Raw genomic sequence first — 24812 nt, forward strand, 5'->3', positions numbered from 1 at the left:
TTTGGGACATTACGAACTTTTATATTATAGAGTATAGACAAAATAGCTTGCTGAGACATGGTCAATTAATTATTATTGAGTCAAAAATATATAAAATAATTTTGTTTAAATATGTGTAGGCCTGTAGTTTATTTTCCGTTTGATTCCTCTTTTCAGGATTACCGACAAGCAGGAAGTTCCAGCCTGGGATTTTTGGTCTGCCATTTGATGAAAACTCTTTTCATGATTTACTTTGAACAAGCTGTATCGCGGAGCTTCTCACAAAAGCTGGAAAAAAGGAATATTTGGTTAAATGTTGGTCTTCCATGACTCTCCAGAAAAGTTTAACTTGCACCCTTCCTCTGCAATGGAATACATTTACCCCCTCTCAATGAGCTAGCCCCAAGGTCTGCATGCTCGCCTTGGAGCTGTCCAACCTGTACCCTGGCAAAATCCTGCTCCGCATAGCCTCGGCCTCACTAATGATGCAAACCAGGAGCAAAGTGCTTCTCACCCAAAACTCTACTCCATCTCATTACAGTACTCTGCCTCAATATGCTCTCATATAAAGCTTTCATGAGGGACATTGCGGAAACCCTATCCACAGCATCGCTCAAAAATTATTCAATACTGTGGCTTAGCATCAGCTTGTATCAGCCAGCTCCAGCCTGCTTTAAACCTTATCGGCCTAAATAACCCGGCCCCAGAATGCTGCAGCCTTAATCATCCTGCTTCATATAGCTCCAACTTGTCGCAAATCTCATCTTGCATCAGCCAGCTCCAGCCACCTCGAGTCAGCTTTAAACCTTAAAAGTCTGGACAAACTAGCTCTACCCTTCTTCAAGCCTCAGACATCTGCATCATCTAGCTCCAACCTGCATCAAACTTCATCAATCTGCAACAGCAAGCTCAAACCTGCTTCAAACATTCTAAATATGCGTCAGATAGCGACAACCTGCAACAACCATCTACAGTCTGCTTCAAACTTCATCAATCTGCATGAGCTAGCTCCAACTTGGCATAAACCTTATCAATCTGCATCAGCTAACTCCAGCCTGCATCAAATTTTATCAATCTGCATGAGCTAGCTTCAACTTGGCATAAACTTTATCAATCTGCATCAGCTAACTCAAGCCTGCATCAAATTTTATCAATCTGCATGAGCTAGCTCCAACTTGGCATAAACTTTATCAATCTGCATCAGCTAACTCCAGCCTGCATCAGCTATCTCCAGCCTGCATCAAACTTCATCAATCTGCAATAGCAAGCTCAAACCTGCTTCAAACATTCTAAATCAGCGTCAGATAGTGACAGCCTGCAACAACTAACAACAGTCTGCTTCAAACTTCATCAATCTGCATGAGCTAGCTCCAACTTGGCATAAACTTTATCCATCTGCATCAGCTCACTCCAGCCTGCATCAAATTTTATCAATCTGCATGAGCTAGATTCAACTTGGCATAAACTTTATCAATCTGCATCAGCTAACTCCAGCCTGCATAAACTTTATCAATCTGCAACAGCAAGCTCAAGCCTGCTTCAAACGTTCTAAATCTGCGTCAGATGGCAACAGCCTGCAACAGCTATCTTCAGTCTGCTTCAGACTTCATCAATCTTCATCAGCAAGCTTCAGCCTGCTTCAACCCTTATCGCCTGCATAAGTTATCTCAACTTTGTTTCAAACCTTATCAGCCCAAATCAGCTACCTGCAGTCTGCTTCAAAGCTCCATCAGCCTCATTAGACATTCTCCATCAGCTAGTTACAACTTGCCATGAATTTCATCCATCTGCATTAGCGAGCACCAGCCTGCACGAAACTTCATCAATCTACATCATTGAGCACAAGCCTGCTTCAATCCTTATCAGTTTGCATCCGCTAGCTCCAGAAGCTGGATTTCAATCTCAGCCCAGCTACAAACTGTCTTCCTGGTGTCGCACAGGAAGGGCGAGGCATCAATGCATGTGCCATCCATCGGATGGATGTTAAACCGGACGGATGCTAAACTGATCGTCGCTTCTGCCAACATCAGTTGGTGGACATTAAAAATTCCACAGTGTCCTTCACAAAGACTAGGTGAACTATCGCCGGCACCCTAACTCAATTGTAAATTACTGCCCTAACCAACAGAGGGCATTGCATCCACTGCACAGCCACACCATCAGCCAATGATCTGCATTATCCTCAGCTAATGATACTACTTGCAGCCTACAACTATTGGGGATGCCTCTTCGTGGTGGTTGTACCCCCCAACGGAAGTCGGGGGCCAAATCTTCCCCCTTCTTCCCTGTTGCCTGGATTAATCAGGGCAGTGCTGTCACAGTCAGAGTGCCTGATCGGCCCCCACAGACTGGCCCTTTCCCTCTTCTCTCTCTCTTGCCCCCTGCTGGCCGTTTGTGTGTTGGGCGTGGCAAGAAGGCGGCTGTGCATGTGTGGTGAGGTGCGAGCTGCTCCGACTTTCAATCTTTCTACCCCCCCCTTTTTTTTGGTCGTTGTTCTCACCTTTTTCCTATCCATTTTTGTTTATTTTCACATTGTGTATTCTCTGTCTCCCCCCCCCCCCCCCCCACCACTCCTTTTTCATCAAACCCGGTACCACAACCCTCGTCCTCCCTTCCCATTTTTCCTCCCCCCACCTCCCAGTTCAACGCCGTTCCGCCCGCTCGGTCTTCCCTTCCTCTCACCGTCCCCCCCTCACCCCACTCGTTCCCCCCTCACCCCACTCATCCCCCCCTCACCCCACTCATTCCCCCCTCTCACCCCACTCATTCCCCCCCTCACCCCACTCTTTCCCCCCCCCCCTCTTCCCCCCCTCACCCCACTCGTTCCCCTCCCCCCACTCGTTGCCCCCCACTCGTTCCCCCCAAGGCCGGATTAACCATTAGGCAGACAAGGCATGTGCCTTAGGGCCAGCCAAAAATTCGGGCCACAAAAATGGACAAGCAGTTTTCGTCAATTTTTATTATTTGCTCCGTCAATAGATTTGCTCCGAGAACTGGACTCCAGTTCCGTAATTGAAGAGTTTGCAGTTGTAAACGTGCACAAGGTTACAATCTAAGGTCTAGTAAACTGTAAAGCAAAGTGCCAAATCTGTGCGTTTTGTCATGCATATATTCATACACTGCAAATTGTATAGACTAAACTAGTTTGAAAGTAGTTTCTTTTCACATTAAATATTTGTCTTTTTTTGTATTAAATATTTTGTTCATGAATCAGTTCATCTTTTGTTCAGTTCATAGACTAGTTCAGTTCATAGAATCAGTTCATAGACTAAACTAGTTCACATCTTTTGTCTGGGGTCCATTTCCATGAGCCCGAGATCTCGTTTAAATTGTTCAGGCCATTCTCTAAAATTTCAAAATGTGCCTTAGGGCCAGCCGAGGCTTAATCCGGCACTGGTTCCCCCCCACTCGTTCCCCCTGCCCCTCCCACCACTCGTTCCCCCCGCCCCTCCCCCCACTCGTTCCCCCCGCCCCTACCCCCACTCGTTCCCTCCGCCCCTCCATTGCATTCCTCGCTTGTGTTGCGATCTCTATTTTTTTCCCACTTTTGTTTCTTCCCCTGAGATACAGAGAGAGAGAGAGAGAGAGAGAGAGAGAGAGAGAGAGAGAGAGAGAGAGAGAGAGAGAGAGAGAGAGAGAGAGAGAGAGAGAGAGAGAGAGCCCACGCCATTTGGTGAGATCGCGGGATGAGTCCATCGGCACTCTGACAGGTTGTCGTGATTTCTCGCTCTTTTCCTCATTGAGAGGTGTGTTTCCTCACGATAGTTTCGCTCGTGCTGGTGTATGCCGAGTAGCGCTTTTCCCTTTTTCCCCCCACTGGTACAGGAAGCTGTCCACCCTTTCCAAATCCATCTCGGCTTAGGCCGAGGGTTTTCTGATCGTCGTAATGTCGGCACGTTCCCGCTACGCGGCCTTTGACTTGAGAGCTTAACGTGGAAACATGGCGTGGTTTGCGTTCCCCTAACGAGGTCAGCGTGGAAGACATCGTTATTGCGGTGGGTAACATAATCGGGCCTGAGAAAATCCGTGCAGCTTCACGGATGAACAAATGCCTGGTAAGACTCGTAGCTGCAGAGCAGCTGGTACATGAAATTGTGGCGACCGGTTTGTCTACCGAGAATGGACATTTTGTCCTGGTCTCCCCACTGGACACCCCAGCCGTGAAAGTCTTGATATCAAATTGTCCCCCATTCCTGAAAAACGATTTAATTTTAAAAGAGATTTCTCGGTATGGTAGTGGTGTGGTGTGGTACTCGGTATGGTACAGTCACAGTGGTGTCGGAGATCACGATGTTATCTCTTGGGTGTCGCAACGAGCAGGCTAAACACATCATGTCCTTCCGCCGACAAGCGTACATTGTGTTTCCTGCATCCAATGTGGACAAGTGCTCAACGCGGTATTTACGTTTCGTGTGGATAATCACGAGTACCAGGTATATGCGTCCACGGAAACGCTAAAATGTTTCGTCTGTGGGAACTTTGGGCATCTAAAAGGGTTTTGCCCACAAATTGCCCCCAGCGTAGCCGAGCAGACAACACCCCCTGATACTGTGACAGAAAATGTACCATCGACATCGAAAACCTCCGAAAAATAAAACGTTTGGGATGGTTTTACACTCGTCTCCTCTTTGAGGAAGAGGAAAACACCTCGGAATGTCCCGCCGGCTCCACCCACAAGGAAAATAAGGTGGTGTTGGACTCCGATGCATTGGACACAGTACCACCTGATAAAACATCGATGAATAATCAATATGAAGTATTGCTAAATGTGAATGCAGATCCTCTGCCTGCTGCTGATATCGACCCTCAGACTAATGTGGAGGAGTTACATGTGCTACCTCCAGATGAGGTTGGAGTGCAAACTACGTTAAATCCTTGTGCGGATTATGACAAGTCGGGGCAAGACTCGACTGGGGGGCAAAAAGAGCAAATTTCGACCCCTCAATGTTCCAACGCACCTGACAGCGATCTTTCAAATCAATAGTCGTTGTACTGGCAAATTTAGAAAATGTACCTGAGCACAATGATTGTCCAGAGGAAGAACCTCAAATTGTGCAACAGGTTGCAGAATCGCCCCTCCCCACCCCCCCACATTACCCGGGATTCTGGTGGAACCTCTCCCTCAACCTGTACCTACAGAAACAGGGCAGGATGACACCTGCACACCACAGAGTATTCTGGTGTCTCAAGAGCCAGAGGTCCCAGATAGTGCTTCTGACATGTCTGAGGAGGAATCCTATGACATTGAGGAATTCCCCACATACAGTGATTCCAACGTCTTACCATCGCAAATACTCAAGTTTCTGAACCAGACCTTTAGAAAAAGACATATTGAAATAAAAGGTCATTTTTCTGATCTCCATGGGTTTATTGAAATGGCAAGATGTATCATTCGCCGACCCAGTGACCACAATTTCATGGAACCCCAATGCAGTAGGCTTAAGAAACACATTGTTAAGGCAATAAATGAACTAAAAGGATGATATGCATATTTCCCTTTCCTTACCTCTTTTACATCTCCATGACTATTTTTGGTAGCCTCAATATAAATGGTGGTGCGAGCCAGTCTAGGATGCTCCAAGTGGTCAACCTTGTAAGGCAACGGAAACTAGATGTGGCTTTCTTACAAGAAACCCACTCTACTCCATCGTCTCATGCTATCTGGAATCGAATGATGAAAAAGGCCGGCTACTTTAGCGATTCAACCTCTCGTACAGCAGGAGTTGCCTTTCTAATTAATTCCCTTTTTTGCCCGCTCCAACTCTCATTTCAGGAAATAATCCCAGGTCACTTAGCTTCACTGGATTTTGTTGATGGAGACATAAATTTTACTTTAAGAAATGTCTATGCCCCTTCAAAGGGCACAGACCAACGAACCTTCTATGACGGGTTAAGACTCCACATGATGCAGTTGGACTTGCAGAAGTGCATTATAATAGGTGCTGGTTTTAATTGCAACCTGAGTGCGATCGGAATGGCGCAGAACCTCACCCTGGACCAGCCAGACTGTTATCTAAAATAATAAGAGATTTTGGTCTTCAAGATATCTGGCAGATGCAAAATCCAGGCACCCATCAATTTACCTGGTGTAAGGTTGCCAATAATCAAGTGGCCCTTGCCAGACTTGATAGATTTTATATAAATTTGCCATTTGCCAACCTCTCCCCCACCACTGAAATTTCCCCGTCTGGTTTCTCCGACCATCACCTCATTACCATGAGTTACCATGTAGGGTTATCTCCAAATCGCCACTCTTTTTGGAAACTGAACATTTCCATATTAGATAACCCCTCCTTTAGGAATGCCTTTGAGAGGGTGTGGTCCAATCTGAGAGGCTCCAAATCCAGTTTTAAGGACCAGCGATTGTGGTGGGACAACACAAAGGTCCAAATTAGAAGTTTCTGTCAGCAGTTTTGTTTTCTAAACACACAGGTAGAACGCAGAATGAAAGTGGAGGTGGAGAATGAGATTCTCCAGATTCAAACAAATTAAAAAACCCATCCTACCCCCCAAAAGAAACGAAGACTATGAGAAGAAGTCTCTTCTTGATAATATAATTTCTAATCAAACCCAAGGAGCGCTAACGAGACTACGCTTTCTGCACCTTTACCTCCTGGATTCTCCGACCCGGTTTTTCTTTGATTTTGAAACAAAATTTCCTCATTCCCAAATTACTGCTTTGAAACGTCCTGATAATTCAATCACGACCAACCCTGTAGAAATTAAGAAGGATGCAAGACTCTTCTCTACATTTTACCAGGCAACAGATGTCGATGCAGAACTTGTTCCGAACTTGTTTGATGGTGTCGGTACACTAACTCCAAAGCAAAGAACGAATCTGGAGTCACCGCTCACGCTTGAGGAACTTTCTGTTGCCCTTAAAAGCCTGGACAGAGGGAAATCACCTGGCCTGGATGGTCTGCCAGTGGAGTTCTTCAAGAAATTTTGGGACTTGATTGGACCTGATTTGCTTCTGGTTTTCCTGGAGAGCTTGAAGAAGGGTGAACTTCCACTGAGCTGCAGGAGAGCCGGCACCCTAACCGATTACTTTTGGAACCCACCCCTTAAAAAGGATTGCTTATGCAGATGACATCTGTGTCTGCATCAAACAGTAGGAAGACATTGATTTGATGATGAGTGCATTGGATCTCTTCAGCAGGGCATCATCGGCCAAGATAAATTGGACAAAAACAGAAGCGCTGTGGCTTCAACCCTCTACCTACCCCCTACCTGCCCCACCCCCTGTATTTCCTCTCCCTGCCAATCTTTAGTGGAGAAGAGATGGGATTAAGTTCCTAGGGGTGTTCCTTGGCTCTGGGAATTTTGTGAGGCATAACTGGGAAGGCTTGTTGGCACACATTGAAGTACTGTTACTGAAATGGAAGAACTTGCTCTGCCAACTGTCCGACCGAGGTAGGGTACTAGTCATCAACAGTCTGGTCACCACTAAGTTATGGTACAAGGTTCTCTCCCTGCAGCCGCCCAAAACTCTGGTGGAGGACATACAAAAATGCATCACCCATTTCTTCTGGTCAAGAAAGCATTGGCTGAAACTTGAGATTCTAAACCTACCAACTGCAGAGGGTGGCCAAGAGCTGGTCAATGTCAAGTGCCGCATCATGGCTTTCCGCCTACGAACAACATGGCGCTTCTTGTTTGAACCATGTTTGGCCTGGAGACTGCTTACCAGCTGCATCTTAAGTCAAGCGGGGAAGTTGGGCCTTGCACAAGAGCTGTTCCTGATGGACTCGACCAAGATAGACCTATCGATGCTACCTGCCTTTCACCAAAGCCTACTGAATGCGTGGCAAGCCTTTACCTGTCTCTGTGACCCCTCGACTTATGTTCGATCCATGTTCTTCAATGAACCATTATTTCACAACTCTGTATTTGGTGAGTGGGTGAATGAAAGCACATTCATTCAAAAGTTTATAGATGCCTCAGTAACAAAAGTGTGTCACTTGAGAAACGCCACCAATGGCAGGTGGATCAGTGCTACCGCTCTGGCTTCGACGGTTGGCATTAGATCGTGTCGCAGAGTTGACAGCTTTTAGAAAATGGTGCTTCGCATCTACTGTGCCTCAAATGGCTGGGCAAGCAACCCTCCTGTAACCACTTCTGAATCTTCTCCGCCCTTCCCCAATCTTTGTCTATCTGGTTCTCTCAGTTTGGAACCGATTAGTTTTGGCTGCTCTCTATCCTTTTCTGGGAGCAATCGAAAGACCCTGTATGTGCAATGCTTAAAAATCCTTTTCCTTTGTTGTCCTCCCCTGTACCCTGTAGATGGCCTGCAGTCCTGCCGAATACCCCTCCCCTTTACCCTATTTGGGGGTGGTACTATTAACAGCCTGTGCCGAAACGTGTTGGGGATCTTCAATGGATAATTGCACATTGGATCCTGCCCACAAATTCCCTAATTCACCGCTTCTCGCAAGCGATAAGTGAGCAATGTCCATTTTGTGGACAAACTGAAATCTTGCCCCATGCGTATGTATGCTGTGACCGGTTAACTCCTTTATTTGTTTTCTTTAAAATGTTACTTGCACGGTTTTCTTTTGTTTTTTATTTTCCTGCCTTTATTTTTGGCCCCAGTGGGCGGTTCAATTCCCCAACAACAATTTTGATTCATTTCTTTCTTGCGCAAGCCAAGTTGGCGATATATAAAACCAGGAAATCAAAGATACGGAATGATTCGTATAGTACGGATGTTTTGGAAATGTTTAAAGCTCTCTGTGTTTCAAGAGTGAAGCTGGAATTTTGTTGTTGTTCTAAGGTACAACTCTGAGAAGCAGTGGTGTGTGAGAGATGCATTTTGCAAAATAGTTGAGGGTCAGTTAGTATTTACTATGTAGTTGTTTTCCTTAATACTTGCTTATTTATTTGCTGATAATTTGTTCATTTATCATGTAAATGTTTGTGCAACTGTTGTGATTGTTTTCTTTGAATCATCATTTATTGTTTTTTTATTTATTATACTTTTGTAATAAAAGGACATAAAAAGTCAGTCACTGTGTCTGTCTCTCTGTGTCTGTCTCTCTGTGTCTGTCTCTCTGTGTCTGTCTGTCTCTCTGTGTCTGTCTCTGTCTGTCTCTGTCTCTCTCTGTCTGTCTGTCTGTCTGTCTGTCTGTCTCTCCCTGTCTCTCTCTGTCTCTCTCTCTCTAACTCTAACTCCGTCATGGCCCTGGCTTCGTGAAAGTGGGGGTACACCATCATGGACGTGGGGGATCTTTGGGTCGCTCCTGGGAGATCAATAGGCTGTCTCCATGCCGTGAGATTGTATGAGAGAACTGTCCAGGATTATACAACAACAACAACTTGCAGCCATGTTCTACAGAAAAATAAGCAGCAGCTAGATCCAGCAAACTTTATCATTCTGCCACAGCAAGCATCAACCTACTTTAATTTTTATCAATCTGCATCCTTGAGCTTCAGGCTGCTTCAAAATGTATCGGCCTCCATCGGTTATCACAAGCTTGTTTCAAAGATTACCAGTCTACATCAGCTATCTCCCGCCAGCTTCACACCTTATCAGCCTGAATATGTTATCTCCACTTTGCTTCAAACAGTATCGGCTTAAATCAGCTAGCTCCAGAATGCTACAAACCTTATCATTCTGCATCAGCTACTTCCAGGGTTCTTCAATCTTTACCAGACTGCATCAGTTGGTGCCATTCTGCTTAATCCCTTAACAAACCTGCTTAAACCTCTTCCTCCGATCAATAACATGGCGTTCTTTCATCGCAACTGCTTTATGGAAGTTAAGTTGTCGTAAGTAAAAAGCAATAAATCAATGAATGGTAGGCCTATCTATAAAACTATGTTGAATATAATGTCTTTTTTTGGCTTTTTTATTAAATATACTTCTGCAAATATAAGCAATAAAGAACCACCTTTAGAGGCCATTTTTCCCCACAGAGCGGGGGTTGGCCTTTTTCGGGCACCGTGGTCCCCTTTTTGAAGCAATGTTTTATGGCCGGATGCCCTTCCTGCCGCCAACCCTGTTAGTCGCTTTTTTTTTTTTTTTTTTTTTCTTTTTGTATACTGAATCGAGGCTCGTGAAAGAGCTAACATTTATTTCACAAACAAATCAACCAGACAAACAAAATATATAAAAAGAGGGAGCGGAAGACAAGATGGGGAGAGAAGGGGAAGCACACAAACATAACATTTGAGAGCAGGGAAATGTGTGGAAGGGAAAGGGCTTGGGGGAGGAAGCGTGGGAAGGGGGGGGGTGAGGGGGGTGGGAGAAGTATAAAACACAAGGACACCAAGGACTTCCAGGACAGAAGTTTGTATTTCAAAAAAGTTGATTTGGGGTGAAATTAGCGGGGGTAGAAAAGATCAAGGTTTTGGATGGGGGAAGATAAGAGATGGTGGGGAACAGCTGTTTTAAATACCTGGAGGGTGGAGTGGGATTGAAGAGAGTGAGGGAGTTTGTTCCAGAGGCGGGAGAAAAGAGGAAGGAAGGAGTGAAGATGAGCAGAGAGTCTTGATTTTGGCAGTTTAACCATAAGAGGGTTGCAGGCAGATCTTGTGCGACCTGTAGGAAAATTTGGGGGACAGAGCCCAGAGAGAGCTGGGGGGGCAAGGCCAGAGAGGAGTCGGTAGAAGACGGAAAGACCACCAACCTGCCTGCGGTGAGTGAGTGAAAGGCCCTTGGAGTTAGCTTCATCGCGGGAGATTCCAATGATTCTGAACGCTTTGGTTTCAACAGCGTGAAGACAAGCTAGGTGTGAGGCAGGAGCACCAGCCCAGAGGGGAGAGCATTATTCCATTGAACTGTGGATGAAAGCCTTGTATGTGGTGAGGAGCTCAGGTGTGCCAAGGAAGGACTTCGCATGACGGAGGATGCCCAGTTGGCAACTGGCTTTGGAGGCCAGATTTGAAATGTGGTTTTCCCAGGAAAGATATTGTCTCCTTCCCTTGACTCCTTCCCTTGACTTCCAATAAATTACTCATATAAGAAGAAGAAGAAGAACCACCTTTATAGGCCATTTTTCCCCACAGAACAGGGGTTGGCCTTTTTCGGTCCCCTTTTTGAAGCAATGTTTTACGGCCAGATGTCCTTCCTGCCACCAACCCTGTTAGTCACCTTTTGCGACACACAGGGAATTACCAGTGAACTGGTACTCAATTTGCCGACCTCGGAAGGATGACAGGCTGAGTCAACCCCCCCTGGTGTTAATTCAAAGATCGACCGGGATTCAAACTCAGGATCCTCGGATCCCAAGCCGGCACCCTAACCGCTAAGCCAACACCAGGCTACAAATATAAGCAATAATCAGTTTGAAATAAGTTTTGATGGAATTTTAGCAAATATATCACTCCGCATGCTACGTAACCAATTGTTACGGTTCTCCGCCGCCCTTCTTCCCCTTACCAAGGGGGAATTAATCCCCTTGTTCTTTCTGCGCTTGGCGGAACCGTGACTTGAAACGCCCCTTCCGGGCAAACGCAAAGTAGGGTTTCGGGACCAAGTCTCGCTCGTACCTAATTCCCTGCGCCGCCACGGAAGCGAGGAAGCAAGCCTCGCACGAGCCACGTGTGGTTTTGGTACGCCGAGCGGATTGAGTACCACGTGGTCCGTGCAGTTTAGTAGTGGAACCCGATTCGAGCGGTTCTATTCGTACCACGCTTAGCCAATAGGTGAAAGTATTAGGTGAATTAGCCAATAGAAGGTGTGAAAACGTTTTGTTACCTAGGAGACATGCTGAATGGAGAAGGTGGATCAGACTCGGCAACGGTTGCTGGAGTGAGATGTGCATGGAAGAATATTTGGGAACTGAGTGGCGTGCTGACGAGGATGGGAGTGTCGTTGAAGCTGAAGGGAAAGGTGTATGCTGCATGTGTGAGAAGTGTTATGATTTATGGGAGCGAGACATGGGTAATGAACGTAGAGCAGCAACGAAGGTTGGAAAGGGTGGAAATGCGAATGGTTCGGTGGATGTGTGGAGTATCGTTGAGAGAGAGGAAGACAAATGATGAATTGCGAAAGATGATGGGAATAGAGCCTGTGATGGATGCTGTGAAGAGAAACAGGTTGAGATGGTTTGGTCATGTGTTGAGGAAAGGATGAAAGTGACTGGTTGAGAAGAGTGATGGAAATGAATGCAGAAGGAAGTAGAGGACGGGGAAGACCGAGAAAGACTTGGCTAAAGATGGTCGAAGAAGAAATGCGGGCAAGGGTGTTAACAAGGGGAGATGCAGAAAATAGGGCAAAATGGAGAACATTGTCATGGGGACCGCAAGGCTAACCCCTGCTCTTGCAGGGAAAATGGCTTTAAAATGCCTGTTGTTGTTTGTTGTATATGACTCCGCATGATACACATGTCCAATGAGGGTATTCAGGTGGGTGCTAGAGACACCAATCTGGACCCCTTCATGCAATCTGTTTCTGAAATTTTCAAAATCATTGGAATCTCCCGCGATGAAGCTAATTCCGAGGGGCATTCACTCTCTCACTGCAGGCAAGTTGGTGGTCTTTCTGTCTTCTACCGACTCCTCTCCAGTCTTGCTCCCCCCAGCTCTATCTGTGCTCTGTCCCCCAAATATTCCTACAGGTCGCACAAGATCTGCCTGCAACCCTCTTGTGGTTAAACTGCCAAAATCAAGACTCTCTGCTCACCTTCACTCTTTCAATCCTCTTTTCTCCCACCTCTGGAACAAACTCCCTCACTCTCTTCAATCCCACTCCTCCCTCCAGGTCTTTAAAACAGCTGTTCACCACCATCTCTTATCCTCCCCCATCCAAAACCTTGATCTTTTCTACCCTCGTTAATTCACCCCAGAACCACTTTTTTTTTTTTTGGGGAAATCCCGACTTCTTTCTTTCCTCGAAGTTCTGGCAGTGTCCATGTCCCCCCTCCCCCCTACCCATTCCCGCTCCCTCCCAATGTCCCTGCTCTCAAATGTTGTACTTGTGTGCTTCCCTCTCTCTCCCCATCTTGTCTCCCGCTCCCTTTATCTTATGTTTTATGTGTCAGTTTGTCTTTTTGTGATTAATGTTAGCTCTTACACGAGCCTCGATCTTGTATTTTTTTAAAAATAATAATAATAATAATCACCACCCAAAATTGTAATTTCTGATCGTTTGGCTCATGGTCCGTTGCCTCAATTTGCATGAGCCTGTTGAAATTATTTGATGAAAGTAATTCATTCGTTTGAGCGGTGTATTTTGATAATGTCACTGATTCTTTGTGAGCTTTACTAAAAGACATCATTATGGCCCAGCTCCCCACTGTCCCAACCACAAGCTGCGTATTTACAACCAAGCCCCTCCAAGCCTCCGCAACACAATGTCCTTGGTCTCGGTGCCGTTGCAACCCGGGCTCCCTGGAGGCACTTACGCCAACGGAACGCAATGGCAGCCGCCACTGTTGGACACAGGACGCAGGCCTCATTACACTGACATCAAAGTGTGGACCCCGACTTCCCCAGGCTCATCAATGGGGCTTTTTATCCGTTCCCTCTGGTGCATATGCAAGCAGTTCCATTAGGCGTATGCCGTCTGTTAGTGGTTTCAAGAGGTCGTGATGCTGAGGAAGTAATGTGAGAATTGGAGGTCCCTATACTCGTTCACTCACGTGCGCCTTGTCCTGGCCCCTTAGAATACAAATAGCAACAAAATAACAAAAAAAAAACACAACAAAGACGTCATCCAGAGCACGATACTTGCAAAATCCACCCCTCCGCAAAATAAAAAGTTGCCATGGATACATCAAATTGTCCATTTCATCAAGATTAAAATTGACGATCTTAATCAATGCTCGAGTCAATCAGATTAAAATTTATGATTTTGCAGATGAAAATTGATATTCGAAGTTTGACCTTGAGTTGAGCTTTGACCTTTTGACCTCAAAAATATTTGGTTTCCCAATTCAATGATGCACTGTGTAATTGCTGTTTAATGTCCAAGTTAATCGGATGAAAATTAAAGATTTTTCAGATGAAAATTGATGTTTTTAGAAGCTTGACCTTGAGTTGACCTTTTGACCTTAAATATAGTTAATTTCCCAAAATCTGTGAGACACTCTGCAATTGCTGTTTAATTTTAAAGTCAATCAGATGAAAACTGATGATTTTGGAAGTTTTCCCTCGAGTCGGCCTTTGACCTTTTGACCTCAATAATAGTTGGTTTCCCAATTACTAACCCAATAGGCAATTGCTGTTTAATTTTAAAGTCAATCAGATGAAAATTGATGATTTTGGAAGTTTTCCCTCGAGTTGACCTTTGACCTTTTGACCTCAATAAGAGTTGGTTTCCCAATTACTAACCCAATAGGCAAATGCTGTTCAATTTTCAAGTCAATCGGAGGAAAAATGACAATTTTGAAAATGTGACCTCAAGATGACTTTTGACCTCAAAATCAACATGCTTCTTCCTTTTGACCAATTCTACCATCTGGTGAGGTTTTGTGAAGATTGGTTTAAAATTGTGACCTGTAGGCAATTATTGACAGACAGACAAAAAGACAGAATAACGCGCAAGACCAACCAATATATCCCACCCCCCCCCCCCCCCACCACCCCTTCCCATGCCTCCCCCCTCCCACAGATCTCCCGATGTCCATGTTCTCCACTGTTGTACTTGTGTGCTTTCCTCTCTCCCCCTCCCCCCCATCTTGTCTCCTGCTCCCTTTATCACATGTTTTATGTTTTAAGTGTCAGTTTCTCTTTTTTTGTGATCAATGTTAGCTCTTACACGAGCCTCGATCTTGTATACAAAAAACAAGTGAATCCTCTTGGATTGCGCTGAGGTTCGGGCATGGAATTTCTAGGAGGAAGTATAATTTGTATGCAATGAAAGTACATGTAATATGGGATCGAGTAAGATCGAGTAAGCTTCACCTGTGCGCGTGCGCGAATTTACGTCACGTCGGCAGCGAGAAGGCGTTCCCCAACACGAACCAATCAGGAACTGCCACGCCCACTTATATGATCTCAGAATTCCTGTGACAGGAATTAGCGTTACACTGGCTGGAAGTCATTCGCTCGAGGCGCTTCCTCAGCGCCAATCACCAGTGCGCGTGCGCGAATTTACGTCACGTCGGCAGCGAGAAGGCGTTCGCCAACACGAACCAATCAGGAACTGCCACGCCCACTTATATGATCTCAGAATTCCTGTGACAGGAATTAGCGTTACACTGGCTGGAAGTCAATCGCTAAAGGTGCTTCCTCAGCGCCAATAAATAAATAAATAAATAAATAAACATTGCGCAGGCTTTGATTGGCCAAATGGCCTCTTCCTGCATTGAAGTTCCTTGTAAGGGAAGATATCGAACATATATTACAATGAAGTAAGCCTGGTGTTGCTTAACAGTTGAGGGAGCTAGCTTGAGATCTCAGTTTGAGCTCCTGGCAGCCGTTTAATTAACACCAGCATGGTTGACTCAACCCGTCAGCCTTCCGAGGTTGGCAAAATGAGTCGAAGATGGCGGGTTATAGAGAGGCAATCCCCAGAAAATGATGCAACCAGCAGCCACAGTCAAAGCACCATTATTCGTAAGTTGAAAATCTGGGGTTGGGGTGCGGGGTGATGTTTTTCCCACAATATCGAGGCTCATAGATGACAGAGCGGAAAAACGCAATGTACTGATAGTGTGGCATAGGGAAGTGGGGGCGCAGTTTGGGCACAACACGCAAGGAAGTGATTGAACAGGAAAGGAAGACAGAGGGAGAGACCTGGAAGTAAGAGGGTTGGGTTGGGTAGGTTTCGTACAGGTAGGGATGTGGAGGGAGGTCACATGACATGGTGGTGCACCACATGATGGAAACCCTCGAGGGAAGACTGAAACTGAACCGTCCCAAGAAGGCGGAGTGGAGATGAGCAAAAAGCCTGGATTTTAGGAATTTACCCGGGAAGGGATTAGGAAAAGGGTTAATCCTCAAAATTGTTTCATGTTAATGAAATTAGTACAAATTACCTTTCTTTGTATATACCTTTGAATTTGATTCACTCCATATTTTCAAAGGCGCTCGTAAACTTGTCTTGGATAAAAACCCTCTGGATACAAAGACCGATACATCGGTTCTGATTCCCTTCATCTCTTGAAAATCTGAGCAGCGGTGATTCATTGAAGGAAAATAATCGCACGAGAGGATTGTTTTTTCTTCCCAATATAGTCTCGAAAATGTTGGTCCGGCCGTGCCAGAAAGCGCCATGACCTTATTTTCAATGAAGGCAAGCTGCACCTGATTACACCTGCGCCATTTCTTTTTCACTGGATCAATTCTCTCGAAATGGAAGTTTTCTGACTGCAACTCAAAAACACACTTCAACAGTATTTTCTTTTCCCCGCAATATAGACCTCTTTGACTTGAGAAGGTACGGCCAGGGAGGGATTTCAGTGAAACAGAGAACGGAATATTCCGACGCATGGTGAAATAGGGCCTTAGGCTATGAGCCAAATATTTTGAGTGTATTATTTTATTTTATTTTTTTGAGTTAATATTAAATATTTTTATTTAAATATTTTAATTTTGAAATTAATTAAATATTTAAATATTTTTATTAAATTAAATATTTTTATATATTATTTTTAAATATTTTTGTTTATTTTAATTTTATTTGTTTATTTTTAAATATTTATTATTAAATAAAATTTTAAATATTTTAAAATTAAAATTAAAATTAAATATTTTTGAGCCAAATATATGAGCCAAATAAGCTATGAGCCAAAAAAGCCCCCAAATTGACCGGTCGGTACCATACAGATGGAGTAAGGCTCATTGTGATTTTTAGCAAGATATATGTCCCTAGATATGAAAAAAAAGTGATAGCAGTGTATAACTCTCGGCCATCTCTGTGTTATCACCCGAAATATTATTATACGCCCGCTTCGCTTCGCCAAAAAATGTGATATTTGCTAAAATTGGAATAAATATGTTTTTAAGGACCACAGAGTGCCAATAATTTGCATACTGGATGCCAACTAATATAGTAATAGAAATATAGAACATTTGTGGGGGTTATTTATCAAATTTTTGATATAATGACAAAAAATATGTTAAATTTAGTGAAAAAGTGGTCGAAATCGCTTCGAGTACTGTATAATTGATTGGTAATAATACTGTATAATAACAAGGCGTATTTGTTCGAGAGATCATGATAAACCTAGAGTGTGGAGCAAGTTTGCATGCATTGTGAAATATAATGTAGCTGATGTTACAAACCTACTTTAGGATACGAGCTAATACCAAAAATTACACTGAGATACCAAAAGTAGTCGACGAATAAACCTAAAATGTTCAAAAGCTATGTTTCGTTCCAAAATATCAAAATTAGGGGGTATGGTTGAACATATTTTGAACTTTGCCAAAATATGTGCCCCAAACAACCACCATATTACAAAGTAATGATATATTCCAATGCAGTGGTTCCTTGCGAAGATTTTGAGGGGTCAAATGTTACTCTGGGAGTTTTCATTTTTGAAATATTGACAAAAATGTACAATGTGAATTCTGAACTCGAAGCGATTTCGACCACTTTTTCACTAAATTTAACATATTTTTTGTCATTATATCAATATTTTGATAAATAACCCCCACAAATGTTCTATTTTCTATTACTATATTAGTTGGCATCCAGTATGCAAATTATTGGCACTCTGTGGTCCTTAAAAACATATATTTATTCCAATTTTAGCAAATATCACATTTTTTGGCGAAGCGAAGCGGGCGTATAATAATATTTCGGGTGATAACACAGAGATGGCCGAGAGTTATACACTGCTATCACTTTTTTTTCATATCTAGGGACATATATCTTGCTAAAAATCACAATGAGCCTTACTCCATCTGTATGGTACCGACCAACCCCCTTGGCTCATAGCCTACCTGCAGTGTGGCCTAGATGGGCGCATACTCGCCTCGCAGCTGCTTAACATGGGTTTGAATCCCGACCCAGTTATAATTTATCATTCTGGTAAAGGCCGTGACCGTGTACACTGTACACGGGGAAAAAATTATAAACGTTCACAAAAATCTGTGAACATGTACACGTCAAAAGCCAGTCTCCATCCACCTGTCCGTTCAGGGCGGGGTTTACGCCACCAGCCAATCAGATCAGTTCCCCCCGGCGCAAGGTGGGGTGAAGAGAGGGGGAGGACCTGCAAATATATTTTATCACTGCCATGTCTTTACTTATATGGATATGTCATTTTTTATTTTTTTATTTTATTTTTTTTTAACCTCCGCCACCGAAGGTGAATGGAGGTTATGTGTTCACTCCTGCCAGTTTGTTTGTTTGTGAACAGAATATCTCAAAAAGTTGTGGACAGATTTGGACAAAATTTGGTGGAGAGGTTGGGTATTTGACAAGGACGAAGTTATTCGATTTTAGTGAAGATCCTGATTCTGCCCTTGATTTGAGAATTTTTTTGAATTGATTCTTTACCATCGAGAGAGAGGGTGAAAACTGATATACAGCATGATATTTGAAAAAGTTATGGACGGATTCGATCGAAACTTGGTGGACTGGATGGGTGTTTGACCAAAGACAAATCAAAGTCTGGATCTGGATCAGAGAATTGTTTAAGTCATTCTTCACCATTGAGTGATAGGGCCAAAAACGATATACAACATGATATTTCAAAGTTGTGGATGACTTTTGACAAAACTTGGTGGATGAGTTGGTTAGGTGACAAGAACAAGCCGATTCGATTTTGGTTCAGGTCTGGATCCATATCTGCCCATCAGTGGGGTACAAAATGTAAACTGCTTACCTGGTGGAGTTTTACATATATATATGTATATATATTTTTTATATATATAATTATTTGTCTGGTGTTGGCCTGGTGTTGGCTTAGCGGTTAGGGTGCCGGCTTGGGATCCGAGGCTCCTAAGTTCGAATCCCAGTCGATCGCTGAATTAACTCAAGGGGAGTTGACTCAGCCTGTCATCCTTCTGAGGTGGGCAAATTGAGTACCAGTTCACTGGGATGAATGATCACGGTGTGTACCCCGATTTAGAATAGGTACACCGTATCCCTGCGCATCGTGAGAGGCGACTAAGGGTTAGCGTCAGGAAGGAGCATCCAGCCATAAAAACATTGCCTCAAACAGGGAACCATGAGGTTATGGGGCCCGCAAGACTAACCCCCGCTCTAGCAGGGGAAAATGGCCTTAAAACGATCATTCATTCATATATATATATAAACTGTGAGAAATAGCAGAAACGATACAAGCAGGGTGCCTCATTTGCATTAAATAAATAATCGTAATAAATTTAATAAGTGGCGGACGTAGCTTCAAGACGGTCGATCTTTAATTTTCGACAAGCTTTCGACCAACAGGTCTTCTTCTTAGTCTACAAGAACAGCAGGCATGCATATAAGACAGGTATGTATGATGTTGATATATGAACAACATACATACAAAAAGAAGAGTATCGTTAACGCTCACTCACCTTCCTCGAGTTCAACGAAAGCGAGTTCAATTTTACGTTACAGTTTGTGCACGCTTACATATACAAACACATACAAGCACATATTCATATACTGTTTATATATATATATATATGAATACATTGAATACATTGCCAACATTTGTTGACGACATATATAAAGGTAAAAGTGTGTTTATAAAAAAATTATGTGAATGAGTTTCGGTGAATGAGTTGATGAGTTGAGGTGGATTGAATGAGTTGAAACATCCGTTAATCGTCAAAATTTATGCCATGAGGGAATTTTGTCCAAAGTTGGTGTATCTAAAAAGTCTCGCGTCTCAAAATTGTGGTGTGTGATCGATTTGTAATTGATTTGATGGCAGAGATTTGAATATCGTCTATGGAGTGATCCGGTTGATTAAAATGTACAGTGCAAGGTAGAGATTTGCCCTGATTGGTGTGAAAGTTATTGATCTCTGACCGTGTGTTATTAAAGCGTGTGTTGAGTGTGTTCTCAGTGTTTCCAACATTGTTTGGTGAACTTTTGACAAGTGATTAGGTATATGACCCATGTAGATTTACAGTCCATATAAGGAAGTGATGGGAAACTTTTGTCCGGTGCTGGAACTGCAGAATTTGTTTCCTTCAAATAAATGCTTGTGAATAATACTGTCAAGCCCGTGGCCGTAGAAGACAAGCCTTGGCCAGATAGCCGAACAGTTATTTTAACTCCGAGGCATATACCAGAACTTGACGGATTATCTTTTCATGCATGCCGGAAAGGGCCAAAGCCTTACTTGATGGGACGGTCGCCACGGGGTTTTCCCTCGAACCCACAAACGAGTAATTGAACACGACACAAAAGTAAAATGCAACAAATAATGGTTTAATGAAAATATACGTGAAGCAATAAAAATAAAAGTTGAGGTGTAGTATAACTATAAGGCTAAGGCGAGGGACTCTCCAATCAGACACAATTACACGACACGGGGAAATAAAATAAAATAAAAAGAAAATCCCCCCTTTTAGTTGGCACTCAGCTCTGGTCTCAACGAGTACTTGGTAGGGTCGCCTCAAACCACCCCGCGGGAAATGCACAAGACGGCGCGAATCGCCACATGGCACTTCAGCCGCGAAGCGGCGACAAAACGTGTCCTTAGAGCACCACCACTCAGGAACACCAACTGCCTTCGTTTGTTCCACGCTCCACAAGGCTCCAATTAATCTCTCAGGCGCTCCCAACACGCAGCACAACCATCAGAGAGAGATGAAATGTGACTGCTCGCCATGAAGCCCAGGACAGAGAGAGCCAAAAATGGAGAGAGAGAGAGAGAGAGAGAGAGAGAGAGAGAGAGAGAGAGAGAGAGAGAGAGAGAGAGAGAAAAAGAAAAAAATGGAGAGAGAGAGAGAGAGAGAGAGAGAGACAAAAATGGAGGGAGAGAGAGAGAGAGAGAGAGAGAGAGAGAGAGGGAGAGAGAGCCAAAAATGGAGAGAGAGCGCGCGAGAGAGAGAAAGAGAGACAGCGAGACAGCCAATAATGCTGTGACCGTCCGCCATGCAGCCAGTACCAGAGAGAGAGAGAGAAAGAAAGATAACACATTCTTCCTCTTGTCAAACCCTCCAGCTCTCCGACGTCACAACCAACCCTGACATCCCATCGACTCATCCCATCGCTATGACCAATCATCCCCTTTAGGGCGGTGCCTCATGGCCTGCCCGACACCCAATGATGAAGCTCGGGGCGTGGCCTATCAAATATCACCACACCACACTCAACCCCTCTGAGGAAGAGAACTAGTTTGCTCCCGAAATGTCAGGTGATTAATAAAGAATGGAAATTATTTTTCCTGCTCAATGTGCTATTTACAATACATATCCTTACTTTTTCCACATGCGAAATTTGCATTTAAGTTTGTTTAAATCATACAATGGACTACAAAATGTAAATGTTTCATGATATTTGTTATATTATATCACCTTTATCTATCAATATTGTTGAAATGAAGATCAAATAGCTGTATGTTGAAATATGTTGAAAAAGTCAAAACTTTACATGGGGTGTAGTTACTTTTTCACGTGACTGTATATATATTGTTACGGTACGCGGTTAAGGATGGTATGTTTGCCGAGCGGAGGCTCCGCGACCGAACAGTTGTTCCCCGACTAAACCCGATTCACCCAAACGTTGGCCGTATCGCGCCACCGCTATTCAATCGGGAAAAGACTAAGACGACGAATGCAAAGAGGAAGAAGAAGACGTACAGAAGAGTAACGGGGTTTATTATTATTTACACACATAAGCAAAAAGAGCAGTCACGGGTATTTACAGCGGACATGAAAACGCAGGTGACACAGTGAAAATTACTAGCTTATACAGACTTAGTTACTACCCAGGACAGCACGAACAAAACAAACTCACGTACGCAAATGGGGAACTTGCAGGCAGGAATGGCTGGAAAGGATGAGCAGGTGGGATCACAGGGCACAGCGAGCAGGTCCACTCCGGGTGGGAAGCGGGGAGCCGGCAGCTCCTTGTATTCCGCTTTACAGCGCACGCCGGCAGCTCCTGGTATTCGGCTTTACAGCGCACGCCGGCAGGGTCACTCGCTGCCCCGTCAGGGCTTCACGCGGCTGGTTGAAACGGGGCTGGACTCATCTGCCGTATCTCTTTGCAACTCGTTCGTAAAAGTTCCTCTGCTTTCTCTTGGACCCTTTCTTTGTCGTGTACCTCTCCACGCAGCTCAGCTCGTATTCCCTCCTCTCACTTCTCTCCAGCGCGGGACTGACACGCCCCCCTCGGTTTCGGTACCGCCCTCCCCCCCGTGCTCTGTTTCGTGACCTTATATGGTAATCCCACGGGCTTGTCTCCTTATTTGGGCATCGCGCCGACGGCACGCCCCTCATGGCGAGCCACGGGCTTGTTTCCTTATTTGGGCATGGGGCTGCACAGCCCCGCCCTTCGTGGTGCGCCCTGGGCTTACCTCTCCCTGGCGACCCCGCCCCTCCTGTTCAAACAGAGCACGGAGCACATATTCACTATAGCAGCGAATTGAGAGGGCGTGCACCCCACGCTTGTGAACTGCTTTACCCACAGATGGAGAGTTTGGCTGGGAAATGGAATTATTGAAGGGGAGCTATTCTTAATTGATTCGGTGCAATGGAGTGTCATTCTAATGGAAGACAAGGCCTTACTCTAAAACACATAATAAGATATAAGCTACTGAACAAGGGTTTTATCGTGTCCTGCAATGTGGTGTTTATGGAATTAACTACCGAGACGCCCTTTTTATCTTTACACAACTCCGGAGGCAGGAGGGGCCATATCCAAACAATGTTCATCACCATTTCCAATACAATACAACACAATCAAAAAAATGCAATCCTCATATCCGCAACAATATATATATATATATATATATATATATATATATATATATATATATATATATATATATCTATCTATATATATATATATATATATCTATATATCTATCTATATATATATATATATATATCTATATATATCTATATATATATATATATATATATCTATATATATATATATATATATATCTATATATATATATATATATATCTATATATATATATATATATATATATATATATATATATATATATATATATATATATATATATATATATATATATATACAACATATATATATATACATACACACACACACACACACACCTTTAAAAACGTCTTGCCAATGATGATAATCTTGTTTTATTCGCACAAGAAGTCCACAGTGTTGGCCAGTAAGGCCAAATATGATTACAGTATGCCCCAAAAACAATTTTCTGGTTTGCTGTGTGTCCCAGAAAACATCAATTTATTGAATTATCACCACTTTAAAGTACCCACCTAAGGTGTTACAAGATGGGCACTGCCACCCAGAGAGAACAAAGCAAAGCTCTGACTGCAACTCAAAAACTCCATGCAGGAATATTCCGATGCTACTGATAAAAATAAAACATAGCTTTATTCAATATCCAGACATGAATTCAATATCCAGAAAATTGTATCCAGAAATATTCAGAAATCAATATGTTGTACCTACATTATGCCTGGCTTATCTTCCAGACCTTTATGCAAATAATGATGGATTATTGTATAAAATTAGAAAGATTACAACTGGAGAGTTCATAGAACACCTTACCCCACGCAGTCTTGAGAAACAAGGACATGAGCGGGGCCTACGATTGGAAAATTTGATTGGTCGAGACGACGTAAGGTAACGTAATATTTTGTGCAAGTACTACTAACCTGGAGGTTTTTGAAAGTGCCAAAAGGCAAATTTTGTTCTGCAGTGTTCAAGTGTATAATTCAATTGAAAAAAAACGAAAAAAAATTTAAAGTTCAAAGTTTAAAATTTTAAAAGAAAGAACAAAATTGGAAGTTCACCGCCATTGATGCAGCATCTTTTACACCACCTAATTTAACACGTTACATTAGTTATTCATGCCTGTTGTTGTGTTTGCCCTTAAAAACTAAGTTTCCTGTTTGGAATCATTAAAAAAAATTCACTGCCAGAAAGGCAGACAGAGTAAAAAAAAAAACTTTTTTTTTTCTACCTCACTTCTTTTCTGCGCAAGCAATCCAGACAAATTCAGAGCCAAAGTACTGCTAAACCACAGGTTCGTTTTCCGATTCGTGTTCAAAATATAACATTCAATTGAAATTAAGTTGTTCCTTGATCATAAACTGATCTTTGTACTTTGTAGACAGACTGACGGACAGACAGAAATGAACCAATTGCTTAACCTCACTTTACACTTCACGCATGTGGGGTAGTTAGCTTGTGACCTTGCCTCGTGCTAAGGCGAAGAGAGTAAAAACCTTTCTCGACTCCTCTCCCACATCTAGTCCTGACGGCATCAGTGCTCCGATACTCAAAACTGTTCATCTGCCTTGCCTACTTCTGTTTCTCTGCTATTTTCCAGGTGATTTTCAAAGTGTATGAAAAGAATAATGGAGCAGATCTGTCTTGTCTATTGTTGTTTGCTCCCTGTACTGTTAATCATATCATGATCTGTTCTCATATTGTTGTCAGCTCCAATTTGGTTCCATTGCGTCCAATTTGAGTTCGGATTTGTCTCGGCTTCGCCGTGCCACATTCCCGCGAGTCATAAGCGTTCCACATCCTCACTGCCTCTCTCTCTCTCTCTCTCTTTCTTGTCTATTTTGCTTCCTAGTCTGAAGCTCCTGCTTTATTACCTACTGGTATAAAAGCCCATCAAAAATGACGGGTTGGAACAGTTTATTCGAAGGTGCAGCCTTCCGAGCATGCCAAAGTCTGAAGCCTCGGCCTAGTGTCAGGTGTGCTTATATCTTTTTTATTTATTATACATCATATGGATGTAAATGAACACCCATTTTACTCTGCGTGCGTTGTACATCACGTGCAGTGTTTTTCACCTCCTTGGGC

The sequence above is a fragment of the Myxine glutinosa genome, chromosome 5 (genome assembly GCF_964187855.1).
Source record: "Myxine glutinosa chromosome 5, kmMyxGlut1.1, whole genome shotgun sequence".
In the NCBI taxonomy this organism is placed as follows: Eukaryota; Metazoa; Chordata; class Myxini; order Myxiniformes; family Myxinidae; genus Myxine; species Myxine glutinosa.